General features: G+C 43.3%; 2 long non-coding RNA genes across 2 annotated transcripts in view; one reads left to right on the top strand and one right to left on the bottom strand.

The window, feature by feature from the left end:
* Positions 1–16,500, top strand: part of LOC138750897 (uncharacterized) — a 29,927-nt gene extending 13,427 nt beyond the window's left edge. The window contains exons 3-4 of the long non-coding RNA XR_011349578.1: positions 2,037–2,177; positions 14,402–16,500. This is a non-coding gene — a long non-coding RNA (uncharacterized lncRNA). The remainder of the gene's footprint in view (positions 1–2,036; positions 2,178–14,401) is intronic.
* Positions 16,501–16,617: 117 nt separating this feature from the next.
* On the bottom strand, positions 16,618–22,737 carry LOC138750898 (uncharacterized). Its single transcript, XR_011349579.1, has 3 exons — positions 22,307–22,737; positions 17,983–18,047; positions 16,618–17,139 (listed from the first exon to the last, which is right to left on the bottom strand). It is a non-coding gene; the product is annotated as an uncharacterized lncRNA (long non-coding RNA).
* Positions 22,738–22,987: the final 250 nt, after the last annotated feature.

Below are 22,987 nucleotides of genomic sequence, written 5' to 3'. Positions count from 1 at the left end.
AGATACGAGGATTTTGAATCAAAGCCATTCTGGGTGATGTACATCCACTTACACCAATTTCATCATTTATTTTAATCCATATATTAATCAAATGTTTCAACAATGGTGTATCTTTTTCAATTCCCACTTGTATATAAATTCTTCTGCCTTTCTCTCTCCTATTTTATACATTTTAAAGGCAATTTTTCCCTTTCACAAAAAGAAGCAAGAAATCTCATTTGAGCTGCTCGATAACAATGTTTAAAATGAGGAAGCTGCAATCCTCTGAATGCAGAATTTGGTTTGGGTCACATGTAACATGGGATTCAATCAGAAATGGGTTCACATGACGTCAACTCATGATACAGACTTTTTTCTGAAAATGGAATACAAGAGGAGGGTTGTCTAGGTCTTTCACAGGATATAGATCACAAGATAAAGGGGAAAAGTAGGCATATTGAGTCTGCTCCACCATTCTTACACTCACCCCCACTCCCCAGCTCTCTCCCCATTACCTTTGGTTCCTTGACTAATCAACTACCTGTCAATCTCTGCTTTAAATACACCCAATGACCTCAGTTCCACAGATTCACAACCAAATGACAAAATCAATTTTGCCACATCTGTTTTAAATTGACACCCTTTTATCCTGAAATTATTCTCTCCTGTCCTAGAATCTCCTACCATGAGAAACATCTTTGCCATATGTACTCTGTCCAGGCCTTCCAGCATTTGAAATGCCTCTGAGGTCCCCCTTATCCTTCTGTATTCCAACTAGTACAGTCGAAGAGTCGACAATTTTTCCTCATGCACTAACCCTTTCATTCCTGATATCGTTCCAGTAAATCATCTCTGACCTTCTCCAACACCAGCACATCTTTTCTCAAATACGGCACCCAAAACTCTAAACCTGATTGAATGGGAAGGCAATTCTCTAACGACACAAACACAACAGTGAAATGATATTATGTCTTGTTGATATTTACAAAAATTATTGAAGAGTCCATTCACAGTGATGTACAATAAATTCTGGACTATAATTCTAGCCCATTAATGGACTATTATCATAACCTAAAGAATGAGGGTTGTTCTGAAGCTTGGTTCTGTGTTACGAGACCAGAGGATCCCAAAACCCAGCAGCAATAGATATTCACCAAGACAAATGGTTACTTAAACAAAAGCTGATTTTAATTATCTTTAAACATGAAAACAGATAACACTTTAACTTATCACTATTTTACTATTTTAACTTACTTTATCTAACTTACCCCCCTTCTAATTCTAAGTGGACGTGTGTGTAATGTGTGTGTAAGTTCAGAAAAGTTCTTTGGTTCACAGTCCAATCTCACTTCTCATTCCTCCAAGTCCACTGTTTGCAGGCCATTCTTATACTGTGCACAGAATTTAACATTTATCAAGTTCACCAGATTTTGGTGCTCAAAATGTGAATGATTACCACTGGGAAGTTTTTTGTTGGTTTTCAGAGAGAGGTGTGTTGTTCAGGGAAGCATTAGTGTTTTTGTGACTCAACGTACCAGCATCTGAAGTCCGCTATCTCTTCAGAAAAGCTCTGATAGCTTTAGCATGCAACAGAGCTGAACCAGGACTTTGCAGGTATTTAAGGGAGTGTGTGGGCAGGGTTTGTTCTAGACCAAAAATCTCACCAAATGACTCTGCTTGAAATCAAGATTCAAAGCATTTTGTGGAATACAACAGGAATTGTTCAACAAGAGCCTGGTTTTCCCTGAGGAGTTTTCTTTCAATAGTGGAAATGATTTTTTTTTTAAAGCCCATTAATCTTCCTGATACAAATCTTTGCATTTAACTTTCAGGTTGCTATCTGTTGTTAACTTGGAGGCCTTTAATGGGGTGTCTGGGTGGAATCTTTGCTTTAACCAAGCAGTTCGCTTGCAATTTTCCAGCTGTAGGATGCGGTGCAGTTGCTTGCAAGTTTAGCAAGTGGGATTATGATGTGAAACTGCAAATCACAGCGTCATTTTTGTTTTTGAAAATGCAAATGTGAAAATGTTAACTTTGGTCTCCTTGGTTTCCTTAAGTTTACAGAGGAGACGTTGGGTCAAGCTGAGAAGACAGAGTTGGATGCCCATTTGGCGTATCGGCTGGGCAAAGCAGAAAGCACAAAACAAGGGACTGAAAAAATAATGAAGCAGACTGAAGTGCCGTTGAACCAAACCCAGGTAAAGAATTTAATTTTGTGCAGTGTACTTAAGAGACCAAACGATTTGGGCTTTTAGTGGTGACCTATTTAAATGAACAAAATCTGATTAGAATAGAAGTTTATGGAATGTTTGGGAGTTGCCACAACAAAATGGAGCATATAAATTAGATGTTGTAATTAAGATAAATGAACAATGCAATGAGCCTGGTGTCACAGTATCTGCCTCCCTCTACCGTATATCACCGTTAATCCTTCTCCCCAATATGAACCTGATATCACAGTATAGACGAGAATTTATTGTACATCACTGTTAAACCTTCTCACGACAGTGAATCCGGTGTCAGAAGTATCTGTCAAAGTTAACTGTACACCACCTTCAGCATTCTTCCCACTCTGAACCCCGTTTCACAGTATCTGCCACAGTTTATCGTACATCACTTTTAAACCTTCTCAGTACTGTAAACCTGGTGTCACAGTACCTGCCACAGTTCATTGAACCTGACTGTTAAACCTTCTCATGAATCTAAATCCTGTCTCATAGATTCTGTCTCTGTCTATCGGACATCAACGTTAAACTTTCTCCCCCCTGTGAACCTGGTGTAATAGTATTTGTCTCAGTCTACCGTCCATCACCGTTTAACATTCTCCCCACTGTAAACCTGGTGTCACAGCATCTACCTCAGTCTCCCATACATTACCCTTAAATCTCCTCCCTACTGTGAACCTGGTGTAAATGTATCTGCAATAGTGTTATATGCATCACTTTTAAACCTTCTTCCCACTGTGAGCCTGGTTTCACAATATCTGCCACAGTTTATCGTATATCACTTTAAAACCTTCTCAGTACTGTAAACCGGGTGTCACAGTACCTGCCACAGTTCATTGAACCTGACTGTTAAACCTTCTCACTAATGTAAAATGGTGTCACATTATCCTTGTCACACCTCCATACATCACCGTTAAAGCTTCAACCCACTGTGAACCCGGTGTCCACAGTATCTACCACAGTTTATCGTACATCACTGACACAACTCCCTACTGTGAACACAGTGTCACAGTATATGCCTCAGTCTACCGAACATCACCATAAAACCTTCTCTCAACTGAGAAACTGGTGTCACCCGATCTGCCACAATTTATCCTCCATCAATGTTAAACATTCTCCCCACTTTGAACGCAGTGTCACAGTATCTGCCTCAGTCTCCCATACAGGACACTTAAACCTTCTCCCCACTGTGAACCTGGAGTCACAATATCCGCCTCAATATACCTTACATCACCCATAGACTTTCTCTCCACTGTGAACCTGATGTAACAGTATCTGCCTCAGTCTCCCATCTATCACCATTAAACATTCTCCCCACTGTGATCCTGTATATGCCAGAGTTTATTTATACATCACTGTTAAACCTTTTCACTGCTCTGAAACCGGTGTCACAGTTTCTGTCCCAGTCTACTGGACATCAGCATTAAACGTTCTCCACACTGTGAACTCAGTGTCACATTATATGCCACAGTTTATTGTACATCTCGTTAAACATTCTCCTCACTGTGAACCTGGTGTCACAGTATCTGACACAGTTTATCGTACATTAATGTTAAACATTTTCACTCCCGTGAACCCATTGTCTCAGTATCTATCTCAGTCCACCGTACATCACCGATAAAATTCTCCCCCCAGTGAAGCTGGTGTCAGAGTATCTGCGTACGTCTATCGTACATCACCATTAAACATTCTCCCAACAGTGAAAACAGTGTCACTTTCTCTGCCACAGTTTATCATACATAACTGTTAAACGTTCTCCCCAACGTCAACCCCGTCAGTGTCATAGCATCTGCCTCAGTTTCTCGTAAATCACCAGTAAACCTTTTCCCCACTGTGAGGCTGGTTTTACTGTACCTACCACAGTTTATCGTACATCACCATTAAACCTTCTCCGCACTGTGCACCTAGAGTCATGGTATCTACCTCAATTCACCATATATCATCATTAAATCTTCTCCCCACTGTGAACACAGTGTCACAGTATCTGTCTCAGTCTACCGTACATCACTGTTAAACCTTATTCCCCACTGTGCACCTGGTGTCACAGTATCTATCTCAATTTACCATACATCACCATTAAACCTTATCCCCAATGTGAACCATTTGTCAAAGTTTCTGCCAGTGTTTATCGTACATCACCGTTAAACCTTCTCCTCACTGTGAACACGGTGTCACAGTATCTGCCTCAGTCTACCATATATCTCCCGTATATCTCAATTAACCCTTTTCCCATTGTGAACCTGGTTTCACAGTATCTGACACAATTTATCGTACACTGTTAAACATTCTCAAAACTGTTAACCTGGCATCAAAGAATCTGCCTTACTCTATCGAACATCACTGACAAAACTTCTGCCCACTACAAACCCAGTGTCACCGTATCTGCATCAGTCTACAGTATATCACCATTAGAACTTCTTTCCACTGTTAACCTAGTGCCACAGCATCTGCTATATTGTTCATCAATGTTAAACTTTCTCACTACTGCTGGAAACCAGGTGTCACAGTATCTGCCTCAGTCTGCTGTACCTCACCGTTAAACCATCTCATTACTGTGATCTCGGTGTCTGATTACCTGCCTCAATCTACTGTACATCACTGTTAAACATTCTCCCCACTGTGAACCTGGTGTCACATTATCCACCACAGTTTATTGTACATCATTGATAAACTTTCTCATTGCTGTGAACCTGGTGTTACAGTATCTGCCACAGTTTATCGTACATCTCTGATGAACCTCCTCTCCAGTGTGAACCTAGTGTCACAGTATCTGTCTCAGTCTACCGTACATCACTGTTGATCTATCTCTCAACTGTTAATCCAGTGTCACAGTATTTACCACATTATATTGTACATCACCGTTAAACCTTTTCCCCACTGATGACCTGATGCCACAGCATCTGCTGTAGTTTATTGTACATCACTGTTAAACCTACTAATTACTGCTGTGAAACCAGTCACACAGTATCTTCCTCATTCTTCTGTATAGCACCGTTCGCACATCTGTTTTAAACCTTCTCTCTTCTGTGAACTAATTTTCATGGTATCTGCCAAAGTTTACCATACATCACTGTTAATCCTTCTCACTACTGTGAATGCGGTGTCACTTTATCTGACCCAGTTTAATGTACATCACTTTTAAACCTTCTCCACACTGTGAACCCAGTGTCACAGTATCTGCCTTAGTCTCCCGTGTATCACCATTAAACCTTCTCACCTCTGTGAACCTGTGTCACATTTTGTGCCAGAGTTCGTTGTACATCACTGTTAAACCTTCTCCCCACTGTGAACCTGGTGTCACAGTATCTACCTCAGTCAACCATACATCACCATTAAACCTCCCTTCTGTGAACCCAGTGAAATAATATCTGCCTCAGTCTCGAGAAAACACCATTAAAATTTCTCCCCACTGTTTACTCTATGTCTCTGTATCTGCAACATTGTATAGCGTGTCACCTTTACACCTCTTCCGCACTGTGAACCTGGTGTCACAGTACCAGCCACAGTTAATTGAACCTGACTGTTAAACCTTCTCACTAATGTGAACCCGGTTTCACAGCATCCGTCTCAGTCTCCCATACATCACACTTAAAACTTCTCCCCTCTGTGAATTCATTAAAACAGTATATGCCTGAGTTTATTATACATCACTGATAAACCTCCCCACTGTGATCTGGGTGTCATAAATCTGTCTCCATGCACTGTACATCAGCATTAAAGCTTCCCCCCACTGTGAACCTCATGAAACATTATCTGACACATTTTATCATACAACACTGTTAAACCTCTCATTGCTATATAACCATATAAAGCACACAAAAGGCCAGTGTGGCCCTACTAATCCATGCCGGAACAAAATCTCCACCCTCCTAGTTCCACTGACCAGCAACTGGTCCATACCCACCAAGTCATCATCCAGTCTTTCCTTAAATGTAAATAATGTCCCTGCTTCAACCACCTCCGCCGAAAGCTTATTCCACATCCCAACCACCCTTTGCATGAAGAAATTTCCCTCTCATATTCCCCATATAATTTTCCCCATTCAACTCAAACCATGGCCTCTGGTTTGAATATCTCCCACTCTTAATTGAAAAAGCCTATCCATGTTGACTCTGTCCCTTTTAAAATCTTGAACACCTCCATCCATCCCCCCTTCAATCTTCTATGCTCCAGAGAAAAAAGCCTCAGGCTGCTCAACCTTTCTCTGTAACTCAAACCCTGACATCCTGTCAACATTCTCGTGAACCTTCTCTGCACTCTCTCTATTTTGTTTATATCCTTCCTATAATTTGGTGACCAAAACTGCACACAGTATTCCAAACTTGACCTCACCAATGCTTTGTACAATTTCATCATAACTTCCTAACTCTTGAATTCAATACTCCGATTTATGAAGGCCAACATTCCAAATGCATTCTTCACCACTCTATCTACCCGAGTATCAACTTTGAGGGTACTATTTACCATAACTCCTAAATCCCTTTGTTGCTCTGCTCTCCTCAATTGTCTACCATTCAATGTATATGACCTATTTAGATTTGCCTTTCCAAAATGCAACACTTCACACTTATCTGTATTAAATTCCATCAGCCATTTCTCAGCTCATTCCTCTAGCTTTCCTACATCTCTTTTTAAGCTATGGTAATCTTCCTCACTGTCCACAATACCACTAATCTTTATATCATCTGCAAACTTACTTATCCAATTCACCACCCCTTCTTCCAGATCTTTAATATATATAACAAACAATAGTGGACCCAGGACCGATGCCTGAGGAACTCCACTAGTCACCGGCCTCCAATTTGACAAACAATTTTCTACCACTACTCTATGACACTTCCCATCCAACCATTGCTGAATCCATTTCACTACCTCCTTATTTATACCTAATGCCTCTACCTTTTCACCTAACCTCCTGTGGGGAACTTTGTCAAAAGCATTACTAAAGTCTAAGTAGACAACATCCACAGCTTTCCCTTCATCAACCTTTTTTGTAAGCCCCTAGAAAAACTCTATAAGGTTTGTTAAGCATGATCTACCCCTGTCAAAACCATGCTGACTACTACCTATCAATCCCTGTTTTTCCAAATATTTGTAAATGCCATCCCTCAGAACAATTACCATTAACTTACCCACCACAGACGTCAGAACTAAGTGGGAAGGAGGATGCAGGGCATTCGATAGCAGGACATTGTGAGAGAATGGATTCCTCGAACTCTTGAGGGGAGAAGGTGCGGATCGATCCATCGGTTTAGGTGGGGCAGGGTATAGACATGGCAGCTGACTGGAATTGTCAGCGGGTTACTGAGACCTGGGAGAGGAGGGGAAGGAGGGTGCAGTAATATTCTGACGAGAGAGTGCTGAGGGAGAGGCAACATGGGTGGAACCTCAAGGCAAGGGACCCTTGATTGTTTGCAAGGATGGGATTTGTAAATAGATATCCAGCACAGAGCCTCTTTGTCCCCCTGCCATCAGGAAGGAGATATGGAGGAATAAAATCGGGACAGCCAGGCAGCTTCCTCCCACAGGCCATGAGATTGACAAGGCAACATGAGCTGGCTGGGAGCAAAGAATGAAAAGGGGGAGAGGAATATGGACTGATTACAACAGCTCAGCCAGCAGGAGAGAGGGGCTGAAGGGCCTGTTTCTGTGTTGTCTATCTGGACCAGCATTTTGAGTTCAAGCTTAAAAAACCCAACCATTTTTTAATTTAATAATAATGGTACAGAATGAATCAAGAGACAAGATGTCTGTCCAGCAGCAAGCATCGAAGGCACTTTCTGAAACGGAGGCTCTGAAACCACAGGGAGATTCTGGCTGGAATGAGGCCCGACTTCTGCTAGAAGGAGGAGAGGAGAAGCAGGGATAATGTAGGGGAAGGGGTGGGGAAGGGAGGGGGTAGAGATACCTTCCTCCATTCACCTCCCCTTTCCTCCACCCTGTTTCCTGTCCTGGGTAAACTTGTACCTCTCACTTTGTTCGTTTGAGATTGGTCACAGTGTTTGAGCTACCATAAGAAAATAGACACCCACACTGAGAGCAGTTCAGTTTAAACAAATGTTTATTACAAATTCAAAAGCTGATTTCAAACTAAATTATGCAAGCCCTTCCCAATTATACTTATCAACGCCTGGACTGGTCCCAACTGCCGAAGCAAGGCAATGACTGCACACGTGTCATAGGTTGTCGGGGAACCGATAGCAGCTTCTCCACCTCCCTCGACCGGGACGTTAGCTGGACTCTAGAAGTTCTTCTTGCTGAAAGATGTTGCCACCTCTCGGAGAGTCTCTCTCTTCAGCAGCGGGACCATGGCTTATATTACCCAAAAACTGCTTACCCAAGCACCTATTCCCAGCAGAAAGATAAGCGAGCAAGCTAGCATGCTAGGCTTCTAGCAAATAACATAATTTTCAGCTTATCACTTTGAATACAATGGTTATTTTGCATCAAGGCTAGGCCTCTGACAGTCTGTGACCAAAACAAGCAGGAAGATTAAATGTTCTTGGTCTACAGATGTCCTTTTGTCAGATAACTGCATCTCTGGCCCCTCGGTGGAATTTAGCTTAAGTCTGCTGATTCTAAAAAACAAGCAGGTTCTCAGTCTTGCAGAAGCAAAGGTTGCAAAAGTAAAAAAAAACACGGTTTAAATCTTCCATTACATTCCCCTCCCAATTCCCCTCCCCATTTCCTTCCCCCGCTCACCTCCCGGTTCCTCTCCCTCTTCCCATTCTCCTACTCCTAACTCTAACCCCTAACAAACCCTAACCTTAACACTACCGATACCCCCATCACTACTCCACGTCCCTTAACTCTACCCCTACCCCGTCCCCTAACTCTATCTCTACCCCTACTCCGTCCCCTAACCCCAACCCTAATACTACCCACCTTCCTCTACCCCAAACACTCACCCCACCTCTACCTCCTACTCCTACCCCCTTCCCCTAAACCTAATACAAACCCACTTCCCTGAACTCTAAACCTAACCCTAAACCTAGACCTAATCCTAGCCCATGTCTCCTAACCCTAACCATGATGTTGTTAGAAATAGAAGTACCTTAACAGAAATTGATCGAGACAAAAATTGAGAACAAAGAACATTTATTATAACAACAATGCAAAGTTGTGTGCTTCCCCTTATCCTGGGAATACACACACACACTGGGGCTCACCCAACTTTTATACAGTGAATTTCAGTATAGGAATACCCTCCCCCTTACATTCTTCTGCCCCCTGGATGGGTTTGGCATAAGGCAATCCTGCCTGCCTACGTGCTGTTTCTGTGCACTTGGAGTATCCTGTCAGTGTCTCATCATGTTATTGTCCTTATTCACACCTTCCTGATTCTCGGAGCTACAGTCCCTTCATATGCAGAGTTCGCTAATCCTGTCTAGGGTTGACTAATTTAATATGTATAACTTTGTAAATCTATGTAAGGTTATCTAATTATATATGTAGAACTTGGTACTTCTGTCTAGGGCTAGGAGACCCTTATCTCATCCAGACGACCTCTACTTCCTACATTCTATTATTCCTTACCTCTCCTTATCTTATTCATACGGTGGGCTCACTGATCCTGTCGAAAAGACTAGAAGATTCTTATCTGACATAGGCTGACTCTGCTTCCTGCATTCTAATTTCCATGCTTAGCCTGTTCATACTGGTTTAATCCATCACTCCACATGTCTGCACTAGTTTCCCCATCTTTCATATTTTATGTCAAGTTTCCTCATCTCTCACAATGTTACTTCTATCCCGGTCCTTGCCCTTACTCTCATCCAACCCAAGCCTAAACCCTACCCCTATCCCCTACACCTAACTCCTTCCTCAAAACATACCCCTTACCCCTATCCCATACCCACACCCCCAAGCCTACCCCTTACTCACCCCACTTCCATTACCCCCTTTCTCCTACCCCCATTCCCCTACCACTCCTTCCCCTAGGTTAGGGTAGTGTGAGAGATGGGAAAATTGATCTAAAATTATGAACATGGAAGAAACTAAAATTCATCAGTTAATGGCTGTAACCAGTACAAACAGGATAAGCTTGGGGGTTAGGATGCAGGAAAGCAGAGTCAGCACGATTAACATAAGAATCTTCTAGTCTTTGTGACAAGAGCCACCATAAGACTAAGAAAAGGAGTGGTAAGGAACAATAGAATGTAGGAAGTTGAGGTAGTCTGGATCAGATAAAGGTCTCCTAGCCCTGGACAGAAGTACCAAGTCCTACATATCTAATTAGCTAACCATACACAGATTTATACATATGAAATTAGCCAACCCTAGATAGAATGAGTCAACTCCACATACCAAGAGATTGTAGCCCCGAGAATCAGGAAGGTGTGAATAAGGACAATGACATGATGGGGCACCCACAGGATACCCCCTGGTCCTCCAAGTGTACTGAAACTGCACGTAGGCAGGAAGGATTACCTATGCCAAACCCATCCAGGGGGCAGAAGAATGTATGGGGGAGGGCACTCTGATACTGAAATTGACTGTATAAAAGTTGGGTGAGCCCCAGTATGTGTGTGTATTCCCAGGGTAAGGGGAAGCACCCAACTTTGCATTGTTGTTGTAATAAATGTTCTTTGTTCTCAATTTTTGTCTCGAGCAATTTCTTTAAAGGTACTTTAATTTCTAACAAATGGGGGATCGTCCGGGATCACACTCCCTCCACTGACAGAGTACCCCGACGACGAGAGTAGGTGCACCCCGGCTGATTCAGCTGGACTCACGGGCGACGGGTGGCTGGTCAGTGGAAGAAGCGAGTGATATCCGAGAAGAGGCATTGAGAACAAACGACGGAAGGAAGCGCGCTAGAGCATTGCTACTGGAACTCGGTAAGAGTAGTTTTACTTGTTTATAAGTATGGGAATAATGAGTAGCAAGGAAGAGAGTCCTGGTTCAGCATGTGAACACCAGATAGCTACGTACAGCCCGCTTGGGTTGATGTTATCTGAGTGGGGCACGGGAAAGACCCGTGGGAAAGACAAACTGACAATGGTCAGGTATTGTTGTATTGAATGGGTTAAATACCCGGTTAAAGGGAGCTCCGTGTACTGGCCAAAGTTCGGATCCGAGGATGAATGGATGTGTCAAGCTTTGAACATCTGGCTCTATCAAAACCAGAAAGACAATGTTGAGAGCAGGGAATATGCAGCCTGCTGGCTCAAGGGACCCATTGAACAACTGGTTTTGAATGAGAAAGAATTCAGGGATAAGAGAGAGGAGGAACCTTTTGTCCCTGAATCACAGGGTTGGGATGTGTTACATTCCCTCCCTCCACCTTATGTTCCTCCTATGCCGGCTCCTATCTTTCCTTCCCCTCCAATGACCTACCCTTCTGCACCTCCCCCTCCTCCCCCACCACTAGAGAAGAAAGAGGAGAACCGGAGTGGTATGGTGACTCGCTCACAAAGCGCTCGATTACCACCTCCGTTGACAGTAGAGGTAGAACATTGTAATTCAGAACAGCGTGAGATCCCTCAGGAAGAAGTGGCAGAACCCTGCGATTCACTTCTCAGGGAACAGGAACACAAATCTAAGAAACCAGAAATTAGCTGGATGCGACCCCTGCGGGAGGTTCCCATGGGAGAAGGTCTGGGGTTCGTAAATGTGCCCCTGACCAGCACTGAAGTACGTAATTTCAAGAAAGAATTAATCTCCCTGATAGAAGATCCCCAGGGATGTGCCGAACAGTTAGACCAATTTGTGGGACCAAATATATATATAATATGGGGGTCTCGACATAGAATCCCCAGCAGGGGAACAATTGGTACTAACAGGTTTTGTTACCAACTCAGCCCCAGACATTAGGAGAAAATTACAAAAGACAGAAAATTGGCATGAGCAGGGAATAACCCAGCTTCTACAGATCACACAAAAAGCATTTGTCCAGACATCTGAGGATAAGCAGAAAGCAAAGGCTAACATTTTGATGCAAGCAGTTAAAGGAATAGTAGATGAGTAACATGAAAAATGCAGGGACTGTGTGCCAGCTCCTGAATGTTGGGAGAAGTGCAGGGAGTGGGAGAGTAGAGACCAGAGATAATTTCATAAATCACGACTTCCCACTTCAGTCACTGACCAATATTGATTAAAATTCATGCTAAAAATTAAATGTCATAAATGATCGTTTTTCAATACTGTAGAATTAGCGAATTTAATACCAGTTAATTCCAATTTATGAAATAAATTGTATTCAAATGTGATTTTGCACAGGGAGTACCTGAGAGTTGTGATGTTATAACATTTGCAGGGAGAAATGTTTGCGCAAATAAGGTGAGTTCTATACATCTTAACTTTAAGTGTATGTGAGATAAAGAAAGGATCTGATGTGTAAAGTGGCTGGTTCAGCCAGTTGAAGGGGGAGTGTGCATGTCCCTTTAAGTGCACTGTAGCACTTGAAACTGAGGCTCCAGGCTCCTCTCTTGCAGTTAGAGGTATGGAGCCCTAGCAATAGATTTAGTACATTTCTTCTACACATTCAGCAGTCAAGGTCCGTGAGTTTAAAGATCACCCACCTCTGGAGAATAAAGATTCCTCTGGGGATTCCCATAAGTTTAATCATTCATTTCTCTGGTGCATTTTCCTCCGGAGTGAAATTAATGCCTCAGCACAATTTCTCTGTATTGCCGCTGTTATTTAATTCATGATAACTTTCCCCATTCATCAGGTTTATATTTAAATCCGGTAGTGCGGAAGTTACATTGTAAATAATCACGGAGGTAAACCCTGCGCGACTGGATGCAGCTTAATGGAAAAATAAACCTGCGAACTGGTCTATGGTGGTGTGTGAGTACTGCAATAGGTGGAATATGATTTAAATTGGTGGCATCGTTCAGAACAATTGGGCGCATAGGAATAATAGCATTAATTACTCACAGATCTTGTACCTGATACTATTCACTACGTCCCGGCTTCAGGACTGGGAAATTGGCATGGTACAGAGAAATTGCCATGGCACCAATATTTCTTGATTCACTAATGACTCCACAAGCTCCAGGATTCATGCAGCTAAACTTTAAGTGCAATATTATAGAAACTAGCCGGTACTTAAATGATTGTGTGTGCAATCAACATTGCAAAAATATGAAAGGTAATACAGGTGCTCCCCTACTTATGATTTTACGATGACACAATAGCATGACTGTCATTTACTTTCATATAATGTGTTAAAGGTCATCACAAGCATCATTGATTTCCTCGTTGGTTAATCACATTTTCGGAAAGCTTACAGGGACTGTTGGGAGAGAGCAAGGTAGTGGGATCAGTATGAGGACTGATACAGTGCTGTCAATGTTAGACAAGGTACGTCTCCAATTAAGATTTTTTTTCAACTTATGCTGGGTCTGCTGGAACGCAACCCTATTGTAAATTGAGGAGCACCTGTGATGTTCTTCTATCTAAAGCCAGCTTTAGATAAACTCTTATCATTCTGACAAATCCAGGTCTAAATCTAATTTTCCTCCAGCCTTTGAGCAAGCGCTTCCACAGCTGCATCTTACTGATCACCTCCTCACCAATGAATCAGGAGACCATGGTGTATGGCACTCACTGCACAAGCAGTCTGAAAATGTGTACAAGCCTGTTCAACTTCATTTTACAAAATCAACAATCGGTTCCAGGCTCCCCAATGCTCTCTGTGGAGAGAAAATTGCCAGATTTTTACCCTTTTAATGCCCTTGGTTATGTTACATGGATGTAAGGGGGTTGGAGGGTTATGGGCAGGGAGTAGGTAAGTGGAACTAGTTGGAGTTTCATGTAAATCGGTGCGGACTAGAAGGGCCAATATGGCCTGTTTCCGTACTGTTATTGCTATATGGTTATTATATGGAATATGGTTGTGAGCTGTGGCACAAGGCATTTTACTTAAGGCAGAACTAAAGGTTGAATATGTTTCAAGTTCTCTTGCAGAGGCTCTTGTGCTACAATGTCTGTTATGTACTCTAACAAATTGGAGGGTTGTGCCCCATACAGACAAGCAGCTCCAACTGCATTTTAATAAGGTCTAACATATTCAAAACCCATGCAAATATGGTTTGTGTTTCATTTTACAATTTTTACACTAACACAAAGGAAAGTCAGATTGTTATTCATTTTATTAAAATCTAGTGATTGGTTATATGTAAAAGCATGGCAAGAGGATCAACTAAAACCTGCCTGGGATGGTCCCTTCTGTGTACTTTTAATTACAGACACCGCAGTAAGAACAAGAAAGGCTGGACCCACATTCAAAGAATTAAACCAGCTTCTGAACCACAACATCATGACACACAGATTCAACCCTCAACCTGGCGTGCAGTCCCTCATCCACCAGACCTGAAACTTACACTGCGCCGTGACAAAGTGCCGTAATGTTACATTTATTGTCGTATTTTAATGGTTTATTCAGTTATTGTTGTATTTTATTGCTGTTTTCAATGGGTTTTACATTTATTGTTGTTTATTCAGTTATTGTTGTATTTTATTGCTGTTTTCAATGGGTTTTATTTTTATTGTTGTTTATTCATTTTTTGGAATATTGTTCGTTAAATGGATATGTCACTTCAGTACTCACTATGTTTAAAGTCCCCCTGGAATAGGGGCAGCAGAGGTTACAATTGTGCTCCTTTAGAATGTAGACAGGGCATAGATTTAATGTATAGTCATAGTGGGGTATGGGTTAACAAGGGATTCCAATACGGACCAGGGGAACTGAACAGCTTTAGTGGAGTACATCTAATTTGTATCTTAGCCTACACAGGTATTAAAGACAGAAGTTTTGAGGCGATAGCACAAAGGACATGGTGGGACAAAGACAGACAGAATGGTAGTCAGGATTGTACATGTAGCAGAGAGAGAGAGTTAATACATATGCTAATGTACACAGACAGGCTGCAACTCACAAGTTCAATGATACATATGCTAATGTTAGCAGACAAGCTGCAACACACAGTTAAATCACAAGAAACAATCCCCCCCCAGCTTGGTCTCTTTTCATCACCCCGTGAAGGGGAGCACCAGTTTCCAACAACGTGAGCTGCTTGACACTTTAATATCAGGCTCCAGACAGCCTTCGGAGATCGGTGGCCCTAGGGTTCGGGGCTGAAGAGGACATCAGATACTAGCCACAATTCAACGGAACCGCCTGACTACTGCAACTCGTTCGCTGCTGAAGGCAGCGTCTCTCACAGACTGCTACTCGTTCGCTGCTGAAGGCAGCGTCTCTCACAGACTTCGTCAGGACAATGCTTACAAAAGTCGGGTGGTTAAAAGACACTGCTTCAATGTTTCAACGTGAATCTGCCCATGCCCAAGTTCAGACGTGGCAACTTCGGACTGATCTGGGATGGACTAGACTCTTTACTGAGAACTGGAGCCTGATACTCACAACCCTAATAAGCAGCTGGACTCGCTACTCTGAGCTTCATGGTGCTCCCCGACCTAAAGACTTTACACAGAGATTACAATTCAGTTATTGACCAGCTGGGTAAAACTACACCTTACACTTAAAAGATCAGTATTACTGATCTAAAAGAAAAGTGAGGAAGGGGGGGGGGGATCAGTCACACTGACACTAGTAACCAAAGATCAGTAACACTGATCATGGTGAAAGATCAGTATTACTGATCTAAAAGAAAAGTGAGGATTGTGAGAGATGGGAAAATTGATCTAAAATTATGAACATGGAAGAAACTAAAGTTCATCAGTAAATGGCTGTAACCAGTACAAACAGGATAAGCTTGGGGGTTAGGATGCAGGAAAGCAGAGTCAGCACGATTAACATAAGAATCTTCTAGTCTTTGTGACAAGACCATAAGACTAAGATAAGGAATGGTAAGGTACAATAGAATGTAGGAAGTTGAGGTAGTCTGGATCAGATAAGGGTCTCCTAGCCCTGGACAGAAGTACCAAGTCATACATTTCTAATTAGCTAACCAGACACAGATTTATACATATGAAATTAGCCAACCCTAGATAGAATGAGTCAACTCTGCATATCAAGAGACTGTAGCCCCGAGAATCAGGAAGGTGTGAATAAGGACAATGACATGATGGGGCACCCACAGGATACCCCCTGGTCCTCCAAGTGTACTGAAACTGCACGTAGGCAGGAAGGATTGCCAATGCCAAACCCATCCAGGGGGCAGAAGAATGTAAGGGGGAGGGCACTCTGATACTGAAATTGACTGTATAAAAGTTGGGTGAGCCCCAGTATGTGTGTGTATTCCCAGGGTAAGGGGAAGCACCCAACTTTGCATTGTTGTAGTAATAAATGTTCTTTGTTCTCAATTTTTGTCTCGAGCAATTTCTTTAAAGATACTTTAATTTCTAACAACAGTGTTTAAGCTACCGAAAGAAAATAGACACCCACACTGAGAGCAGTTCAGTTTATACAAAGGTTTATTACAAATTCAAAAGCTGATTTCAAACTACAATATGCAAGCCCTTCCCAATTATACTTATTCCCAACTGCCGAAGTGAGGCAACGACTGCACACTTGTAGTAGGTTGTCGGGCGCCGGTAGCAGCTTCTCCACCTCCCTCGACTGGGACGTTAGCTGGACTCCAGAAGTTCTTCTCCTTGCTGACAGACGTTGCCACCTCTCAGAGAGTCTCAAACTTCAGCAGCGGGACCATGGCTTATATTACCCGAAAACTGCTCACCCAAGCACCTATTCCCAGCACAGTAAGAAAGATAAGCGAGTAAACTAGCATATTAGGCTTCGTTTGAATAACATAATTTTCAGCTTATCACTTTGAATACAATGGTTATTTTGCATCAAGGCTAGGCCTCTGACAGTCTGTGACCAAAACAAGCAGGAAGATTAAATGTTCTTGGTACACAGATGTCCTTTTGTCAGATAACTGCATCTCTGGCCCCTTGGTGGAATTTAGCTTATGTCTGCTGATTGTAAAAAACAAGCAGGTTCTCAGCCTTGCAGAAGCAAAGTCTGCAAAAATATAAAACACGGTTTAAATCTTCCATTACATTCCCCTCCCCATTCCCCTCCCCCTTTCCTTCCCCCGCTCGCCTCCCAGTTCCCCCCCCTTCCCATTCCCCTACTCCTAACTCTAACCCCTAACAAACCCTAACCTTAACACTACTGATACGCCCTATTCTCCACGTCCCCTAACTCTATCTCTACCCCTATACTGCCCCCTAACCCCAACCCTAATTCAACCCACCTTCCCCTAACCCTAACCCTCACCCCACCTCTACCTCCTACTCCTATCCCCTTCCCCTAAACCCAACACAAACCCACATCCCCGAACTCTAAACCTCACCCTAAACCTAGACCTAATCCGAGCCCATGTCTCCTAACCCTAACCATAATGCTACCTCTATCCCAGCCCTCTCTAACTCTAACTCTACCCACCTTCCCAACCCAAACCTAAACACTACCCCTATCCCCTACACCTATCCCCTACACCTATCCCCTTCCAGTAACCATACCCCTCACCCATACCCACACCCGCAACCCTACCCCTTACTCCTACCCTTACCCCCTTCCATTACACCCTTTCTCCTACCCCCTTCCCCTACCCCTCCTTCCCCTAGGTTAAGGTTGGAAGGGGAAAGGGGGAGGGGGAAGGGGAGGTGAAGGGAGGAGGGCTGGGGTTAGGGCATAGGTGTGAGGGAAGGGCAAGGTGAGCAGGAGGGGGTTGGGATCGAGGAGGGGTAGTGGAGAAGGGGGGGGAGTGGGTGACGGGACATGGGAGATGCAGGGAATGGGGTTGGCAGGGCCAGAGGGAGAAGAAGGGGTGGGATTCAGGACATCATGATGTTGTCTGACCTCTGATCAGCTGGGATGCGAGGTTCTTCTGGACTCGTGTCTTGTCTCCGAGATCGCTCCTTCTCCTGGGAAGAGAAATATGGGTGATAGAGATGCTGTCTGCGATGCCTGATCACGATAACTTTGGAGGGTCCCAACTCTTGCCCCATCACGCCCCTCCCTACCCCTGCACACTAGGGCCTTTCCCCTTCCTCTGCTTTACCTGAGGAAGTGTGTTTTGGAGAAAAGCACAATCTATCTCTGCAGAGCTCAGAGCACCGTGTCTCCATCAGGCAACACCCTGGTTCACCATGACATGACAGCAAGATGCTGGACAAATCATGGATGGATCAGTCGAATCCCTTCAGCTGACCCATATGAACCTACCCCACAACGATATTACCCTTCCCTCCCTCACACCAGTACCTTCTGTTTTTCTTTTATTCCTGTCCCCATATTAAAATCATTTTCATGCCTTTCATGGACCAGCCTCCACTACTACCCCTGGCAATGCATTCCAGGCACCCACTACTTTCTGTGTGAATAAAATGTACCCCTCACATCTTGCCTAAAGTTCCCTCCTCTCACCTTATTTCGACATCTTCTGGTATTCTCGCCCCAGGAATGTACACAATATTCCAAGTGTGGTCTGACTCGAATTTTATACATCTGCAACATTACCTCTCAGTTCTTGAACTCAATTCCCTGACTCCTGAAAGCCAGCACACAATACACCATCTTAAACTCCCTCTCAATTTTCACAGCAACATTGAGCGATTTATGTAGCAGGATCGAAATATTTCTCTGTCCTGCACACTGTTCATAATCCTGTCACTAACCAAGTGCTCTGCCCTCACGTTCTTGTAATCCACATTCAATAAAGAAATTGGTCTATATGGAGCTACTTTTAATGGGTCTCCAATCTTCTTTGGAATAACTGTTATTTGTGCCCTTGAAAATGACTCTGGAAATAAACCTGGACCAGTTGCTTGTTTAAGTCCATCTGCATTAACAGGATTGAACTCCATCTGTCACTTCTCTGCAAACTGGATGAACTATGACAACCTTCTGCACTGTCTACCCCATCTCTACCTCTGTGTCATCCCCTTACATACCCAGCCTTCCACTCCCATCATCATTCATAAAAATCACAAAGAGCAGGGGTCCCAGAGCAGATCCATTTGGAGCGCGACTAGTCATTGTTCCATCTACTACTACCCTCTGTTTACTGCAGACAAGCCAATTCTGAATCCACACAGCCAAGGCTCCATGGATCCCATGCCTCCCGACGTTCTGAATGAGGCCACCGTGGGGACCTTGTCAAGCACCTTACTAAAATCCACGTGCAGCACATACAGACCTTGACCTTCATCGATTTCCTTTGACACCTCCTCGAAATACTCAATTTGACTCGTGATTCAGGACCTGCTCCTCACAAAACTATCCATGAGTTTCCCCAGCATGTTTGTGCATTGCCCTCGGACCCAGCATCTGCAGACTTCCTGGCCAGTCCCTCCCTTACCCCTTCCCAGAGCTTCCGCATCCATTACAACATTAAGCATTGCTGCCCAGTACTGCCCAGTACAGACCTTTGTAAACGTTCTCCACAACCAACTAACCCTTACCCGTACCACACCCATAGCTATGGGTGGATTAAATATCCAATTAACTTCTTTCTGAATTTGATGTTGATTCCAATTTTGAATAACTTTTCATAATTCTAGTTGAGCTCCTGTAAAGTTAGATCCATTATCAGAACATAATTCTTTTACTTGACCACGTCTAGGAATAAAACGCCAAAGAACATTAATAAAAGAGTCTGTATCAAGCAATGACGCTACTTCAATATGAATTGCTCTCATAGTCAAACAAGTGAAAATAACTCCATATCGTTTTTCAACACTTCGTCCTCACTTTTCTTGCAAAGGACCAAAATGATCAACTTCCACGGATGTAAATGGGAATTCATCAGGTGAAACTCTGTCCTGTGGTAAATCTGCCATTTGTTGTTTTCCAGGTTTTCATTCTCTCTGTTAGTCACAAAGAGATGAAACCTCAGGATTTCATTATTAATATATTTAAGCACTGATGTTCTATCAGTCCAAAACACAGGATCTGCTAACTCCATCTGTAATTCTCTTCTTAACATAGCGTCCATTTTGCTCGCCATAATAGCAGCAGTCAATTCCATTCAAGGTCTGGTGACTGACTTTAATGGAGCCACTCTGGCTTTTCCCATTACAAATCCACCATCTACTCGCACTTGGTTATTTCACAGGACTCAGTAACTGACAGGATCAAAACCACCTTCACTTACATCAGAAAAATTGAGTAACTGAGCAAATGTGGCCACTCCAAAGTCTGTTGACTTCAAAACTTCCAGTTTAATCTAATTTCTCCAATCTAATTTCTCCAATCTAATTTCTCCAATCTTGTGCGATGGATTCTGGATTAGTTTCATCCCATCCAAATTTTCTTCTGCACAAAACTGGTATTTGGCCGGGCTGATCATTAGGCTGAATTCGGCCAGTCGGGAGAAGAGGGTGTGCAGTTGAGACTTGTGTTATGCCCAGTCTCTGCTGGTGACAAGAATGTCATCCAGATAAATGAACACGAAATTCAAATCCCTGCGCACCGTATCCATGAGGTGCTGGAATGTCTGGGAGGTGTTCTTGAGACTGAAAGGCACACATAAAAATTTGAACAAGCGGAAGGGGGTGATGATGGCCGTTTTGGGGATGTCCTCAGGATACAATGGGATTTGATGATACACGCCCACCAGATCGACCTTGGAGAATACTCTCACGCCATGCAGATTGGCCATAAAGTCCTGAATGTAAGGGATGGGGTAACGGTCAGGTACCGTCGTGTCAATAAGCCATCGATAATCTCCGCAGGGGCGCCAGCCATCGGAGGCTTTTGGGACCAGGTGGAGCGGCGACACCCAAAGTCTTTCGGAGCGACGAATGATCCCCAGTTCCTGCAGATGCGAGAACTCCTCTTTCGCTATCTGGAGCCTATCTGGCGGGTTTAACAGTATTGTACGATAAATTGTGTCAGTCACTGTGACACCAGGTTCACAGTTGGGAGAATATTTAATGGTGATATACAGTAGACTTTGGCAGATACTGTGACACCAAGTTCTCAGTAGTGAGGTTTAACAGTAATGCACGATAAGCTGTGGTAGATACTGTGATACCAGGTACACAATTGGAAGAAGGTTTTACGGTGATGTAATATTAACTGTGGCAGATAAAGTGACACCAGGTTCACATTGGGGAGAAGTTTATGGTGATGTACGGAAGACTGATGCAGATATGGTGACACCGCATTCACAATGAGGAGAAGGTATATTAGTGATGTACAATAAACTGTGGAATATACTGTGACTCCCAAGTTTACAGCGTGGAGAAGGTTGAACTGTGATGTACGATAAATGGTGGCAAAAATAGTGAAAAATGTGTCAACGTTTGGAGAATGTTTAACGGTGATGTACTGTTGACTTTGGCAGATACTGTGACACCGTGTTCACTGTACTGAGAAGGTTTAACAGAGATGTATGGTAGAATGAGGTAGATTCTGTGACTCCAGGTTTACAATAGTGAGACGGTTTAAAAATGATGTACAATAAACTGTGGCAGATACTGTGAAAGCTGGTTGACAGTGGGGAGGAGGCTAATGGTGATGTCCAGGAGACTACGTAGACACATTGATACTGGGCTCAGAGTGGGAAAAAAAGCTTTATTGGTGATGTCTGTGAAACTGAGACAGTTACTGTGACACTGGGTTCATAGTGGGGAAAATGTTTAACAGAGCTGTACGATAACCTTTGGTGAATAAAGTGACATCAGCTTCATATTGGGGAGAATTTTTAATCATGATGTACACTAAACTCTGGCAGATACAGTAACACCAGGCTCACATTGACGAGAAGGTTTACTGGTAATGTACGGTAGAATGGCAGGCTCTGTAACACCGAGTTCACAGTAGTAAGAAGGTATAATAGTGATGTACGATAAACTGTGGCAGATACAGTAAAACCGGTCTCACAATGGGGAGAAGGTTTAATGTTGATTTAAGGTAGACTGAGGCAGAAACTAAGAGACAAAATTCAGAGTAATGTAAAGGTTTAACAGTGATTTACTATAAACTGTGTCAGATACTGTGACAAGATGGCGCAGAGGGTAGACATGTGGTTCCACCCTTCAATAGTTAGACTATTAAATGCTCGATTTTAAAAGTTGTAAAAATGATTAAAAATACTGTTTATAGACTTGGGAATAGTGGAGGATCGAAATGGCTGCAAATGTGAAAAAATCAAAAACTCAGTTACAGAAGAAATTACCTTACAAAGTGTTGAAGAATTGTAGCTGAGTTCAAGTTGTAGCACTGGAGTCGTCGACTGGAGTCCCCAAGCCTCAGAGGACTCCTGCCCGGCTAAGTATTTTGTCAGCACCACTTGCGCTATCGCAAGATGGCGCCAGCTCAGCAGTGAATTCAGTGGTTTCGACTCGTGCACTCATTAACACAAGAGTGAGGGCGGGCCAGCTGAGCGAGGACAGGCCCATGATCCTGCAGCATTGCCTGCTGGTCAGGGGAGGTACAGTGAAGCATCAGAAGACGCACCTGCGCAGTCGGTGTCCCTACCGGGCATGCACAGTGCTTCGAGGGTCCACAAACCTTTGGAGAAGGTGTGGACTGTGGGGGAGCCTGAGCGATGGTGAACTGACGAGGTCGGCACACTGTGTCGGGTGTCCAGACCCGCAGCAGCACCGGAAGAGGACCTATTGCTATGGAGGAAGAGGATGCTCAACTTCATTAGAATTTGAAGAACTGGGGACTGCGGCAAAAGAAGGTCAGCCTCAAAGGGAGGTGATGGATCCTGGACTGGATTCTGTGTTTCCAATTGTGGAAGGGATTGCTCTACTCATGGAAGATATGGCAAATATGTCAATGCAGATGGCTCATCAGATTTTCAGAAATGAAAACTAAAATGAACACTGTGTGTGAAGAAATAACTTTTATG

The sequence above is a fragment of the Narcine bancroftii genome, unplaced genomic scaffold, assembly GCF_036971445.1.
Source record: "Narcine bancroftii isolate sNarBan1 unplaced genomic scaffold, sNarBan1.hap1 Scaffold_297, whole genome shotgun sequence".
NCBI classification, from domain to species: Eukaryota; Metazoa; Chordata; class Chondrichthyes; order Torpediniformes; family Narcinidae; genus Narcine; species Narcine bancroftii.
Note: the sequence above shows the minus strand (reverse complement) of the source record. Positions and strands in the feature narration are given on the sequence as shown.